Here is a 4,925-nt window from a genome sequence, read left to right on the forward strand (position 1 = left end):
AGCAGCCACTAAACAGGACAGGAGCAGACTGCAGCGGACTGTACGGGCAGCAGAAAGGATCATCGGCACCCCCCTGCCCTCCATCCAGGATCTGTACCTCTCAAGAACCAGGAAACGGGCAGGGAAAATCATCACAGACCCCTCACACCCTGGACACAGACTTTTTGATCTGCTGCCCTCTGGCAGACGGTACAGAAGCCTGCAGACCAGGACCACCCGACACAGGAACAGTTTCTTTCCCCTCGCCATCTCCCTTCTTAACAGTTGACCTGTCACACTGCTCCCACTGCCAGACTGCAACTGCACCTTATGTACATTTTGTAGTATTCATTCCACCTCATTCATTTCTGTATTTTATGTATATAAGTTTAGATTCGTTATTTATAGTTGGTTTACACAGCTTTGTGTATGTATGTGTAATGTGTATATATAGACACGTGTGTGTGTGTGTGTGTGTGTGTTGTGTGTGTGTGTGTGTGTGTGTGTGTGTGTGTGTGTGTGTGTGTGTGTGTGTGTGTGTGTGTGTGTGTGTGGTGTGTGATTTTAAATTAAATGGTTGTTAAAAAAACTAACCAAAGTAGAAGACAACTGTTTAGTGGAAAGTATTCGACATTCTAGAGATTCTCAGGCATAATAACTTCTTTCATAATTTAAACAAGGACAGGTAGAAAACGTTCATATTTAGTGAAAGATATTTATTAACATTATCCAATGAGAGTTACTGAATGTCTGTAGGCAGTGAGATCTTGGTGGTTGATGAGGCGACAGAATGTCATCTATGTTTTGTTTTAAATTCAGTTTCAATGCTGAATCTAAGAAACAACAGACTGCAGAGGGAGACTTTAATAGAGGTTTACTAACTCTTACTATCATATACATTGTGGAAAAATCTGTCTTTATTTAGCATAATATATTTGAACAATCCAAGTATGCAAACTAAAATTGACAGTAGACCTTATGAGACCACAAACACTGTTGAGGTCCAGTTCAGAGACACAGCTTTTGCAGAGGTGAAGCCTAGAGGGGAGCTGGCAGCTACAGATTTGCTGATCTGCTTTCCCCCCCACAATTTCAACATTATCAGTAAACTAATGCAGGTACAAGAATCAGGTGTAGGCTATGTTTTTGAAAGGTGTCTATTATAAATTGTATTATATTACAGTTTTAAAAGTCATCTACCGGAACCAAATTCCCTGTATGTGTCTGCACATATACTTGGCCAATAAACACGATTCTGATTCTGATAATAACTTCTTTCATAATTTAAACAAGGACAGGTAGAAAACTTTCATATTTAGTGAAAGATATTTATTGACACTATCCGATGAGAGTTACTGAATGTCTGTAGGAAGTGGGATCTTGGTGGTTGCCGAGGCGACAGCATGTCATCTATGTTAAAGTCTATTAAAATCTCCCATCTATCTATGGGAGACTTTAATAGAGGTTTACTAACTCTTACTATCATATCTGTTGTGGAAACATCTGTCTATATTTAGCATAATATATTTGAACAATCCAAGTATGCAAACTAAAATTGACAGTAGACCTTATGAGACCACAAACACTGTTGAGGTCCAGTTCAGAGACACAGCTTTTGCAGAGGTGAAGCCTAGAGGGGAGCTGGCAGCTACAGATTTGCTGATCTGCTTTCCCCCCCACAATTTCAACATTATCAGTAAACTAATGCAGGTACAAGAATCAGGTGTAGGCTATGTTTTTGAAAGGTGTCTATTATAAATTGTATTATATTACAGTTTTAAAATTAGAATACAAATTTAATGCCACAAACCTGAGTTGTCATATACATCTGTGATCAAAATCCCCAACTGTTACGATCTCATTGATAATTGTTGATGCTGCCTCCACTGAGTGAGCAGCAGCGCTCGTTGAATATTACATTTTAATATTTTTAATGATAATAATATTAAGTTTTTAATGTCCCTTTTGCAGAAAACATATCTCTTATGAACAGCACAATAGACATCTGTTGTGCTTGCAGTCAAATGTTTCTGGGAATATTTTATTTGGTACGAAGAAAATGTTCCCAAAATTACACTTGCTTCTGACACAACTCATCCACTAACTGTGGATGTGAAGATAACATCATTTTCCACAATGTCTTGGGAGGTATGGACATGAAGTAGGACGAGTAGTCCGAGCTGCCATTTCCTATTAAAAAAGAAAAGAGAATACACCAATGAACTGATGTTAATCCATCTTCATATAATCTATGTTACACTGTTTTCAAAGACACAGTATAAGTTCCATTTCCAATTTTTAATCCCCCCAAAATTTATATTTTCTGTGTTTGCATCAATGTCTGACAAAGACATTACTTTCCATTATAGCTTCTACAGTTAGTACACCACTGATTACTTAATCATCCTCGTCAACAGTGATGATAGATTCTCCAAAAAGTTGATTCTGTTCATCTGGACGTAGCGTTTTGTGGGAGAAACGTTTCGTCTCTCATCCAAGTGACTTCTTCAGTCTCAGCTCACTGCAGGTTTCCCCAATCTTATAAACAGCATATTTGCATAATGACTGAAACCAGCCCACTGAAGGAACAATGGGCTGGAAGGTCAGTTCCTTAATCTTAATTATGCAAATTCTCATGACCATTGATCAACAACCACTGACCAAAACCCACTGATCAAAGACCACTGAACAATGGCCATGAGTCCCATTCACAGAGAGTTGGGGAATGGCTGCAATCACAGCATCGTAAGATGGTGAAAGATGTACCCTTAGGCCCCCTCCTCGATTCACAGATGGTCTTTCCCTTTTCATGTAAATGACCTCCTTGTGATGATAGATTCTTTCACAAGACGTATCAACAGTGAGAATATCTCCAACAAACTGTTGGCCATGTTTTGTATAGTCATAGTGTCACAATCCTGAGTCATTTGACCCAGCATTTTGAGTTTCTTGTGTTTTGACATCATTTTGCATTGTGATTTATATTGAAGTCCACTTTGTGATCCTAAGGATTTGTCCTATAGTACCTAGGTTATTCTGTTTAGCTTTTTGAATTTTAGATCTGCCGTCTGTGTCTTCCTCTTTGTGGCTGTGGTTATCTTTGTTGTGAGTTCTTGTGTCTCGCCTCCCTTGTATTTCATTCTCTTCCTCCCTGCCTGTCATGTTATCCATGTTTCCTCAGTCATGTCTCTGTGTGTCTGTCTGCGCCTCTGTGTGCCCGTGTTTCCATTACTTCCTGTTTTACTTTGGTAGTCTCCTGTCTGTGTGTGCTATGTTTTGCTTTGCTTCTCTTACTTTGAAGGTACCTTGTCTCATCGGTTATGTTTAGCTTTGCATCCTCTGTCTCGTTGTGTGTAATTTGCCCCCAGCTGTGTTCCCCATGAGTTTCCTGTTCCCTCGTCATTCCCTGTGTATTTAAGTCTTTTGCTTTTCTCTGTCCGGCGTTGCGATCTCCCTCATACCTGTCTGTGTGTTCTGCCTGCCAAGCCTGCCTTGTTTATTTTGTATCTTCAAGTTTAGTGAAGTTTTTCCTAGTGTCCAGCAATAAAGCTGCTTTTTGAGTTTTGGTTTCGCCTCCGTGTATGAGTCTGCGTTTGGGTCCTTTCCTGCCTGCACACAGATCGTGACACATAGTCTATAGAGTCTATCAACAGGCATTTGAGAAATACACGTTAGTCCAATGGTGACAGTTATGAATGGACAATCTGTGGATGTGTCCTTCAACGACACAGAAGACTTTTATCAGCAAACACCTGTTGAATTCACACAATGGACAAATGATTGATACAATTTCCATTTGATTCCCACTATGTACAACAGGGTGAGAACTGTGTAACTGTGTTAATTGAATTTTAGAAGCATTTAATGACTGACATGTACAGACACAGTCATAATGGATAGATAACAATATACTGATTGAGGAAACATTGTTAGAAGCACTAAATGTGTTTCATGATTAACTGATGAGCACTAATGTTCCAAGCTGAAAATTCTGCTCATCCAACAGCAGCTTATATTCACAAAAAACTGATATATCTGTGATCCATGCAACTCAAACCAGCCAACAAAAACATGTGTTCATAATACAAAACAGTTTACTTTGTGAAATGTTAAAAGATACAAAAATAACTCAAAAGTACATTACTTGAATACTAAAATCAAGATAATCACTGCTTATAAACTCTATAAAATTAAATTATTGAGACTACAACTAAAATCCCAGATTTAGAACAAAATTATGCAACAAAGCTGCTCATTTATTCTTTGTAAAAATTTAGATTAAACATGAAGTCTATTTCTGATTGTTTGATCAGAGTCAGTTACACCAGTGTCCTGCTGGAGGTCATTTTGTAGCTCTGGCAGTGCTCATCTTCTTTCTCGTTACACGAAGGAGCAGATACCGCCCTGCTGATTGGTTAAGGACCTTCTACGGTCCTGTCCAGCTCTCCTAGAGTAACTGCACATCTCCTGAAATGTTGTCCATACCCTTAAGATGGAGGAGACACAGCAAACCTTCTGGCAATGGCATATATTGATGTGCATTGTGGAAGAGTTGGACTACCTGTGCAACCTCTGTAGGATCCAGGTATCACCTGTAGAATATTTAGCTGATTTAGAGTTTAGAAATGTGTTATCATAGAATGTAGAACTGTTGTAGAGACACTGACACTGCCCTCAATATAATAAAGGCTGATTGTGTCGTGAACTTAGATTGTAGGAGACCCCTCCCCCACTTGAGCTGTGAAAGTAAAACAGAGAAGAGTTAATGCTGAGTGGAAATTCCCCAGAGGATGTATGGGTGGGGGTCTCAACATTGTAACTGGATACCTGTGGTTTGGAAGGGAGAGGGGTTTTATGACCTCTAGGGAGTTAGCTACACCCACAGTATTTTAACTGTCACGCACACACATCCACACTCACACACGAGCACTCACATAGACACAGAC

Source organism: Haplochromis burtoni, unplaced genomic scaffold (assembly GCF_018398535.1).
Source record: "Haplochromis burtoni strain Fernald_Lab_line unplaced genomic scaffold, NCSU_Asbu1 Contig_172, whole genome shotgun sequence".
Lineage (NCBI taxonomy): Eukaryota > Metazoa > Chordata > Actinopteri > Cichliformes > Cichlidae > Haplochromis > Haplochromis burtoni.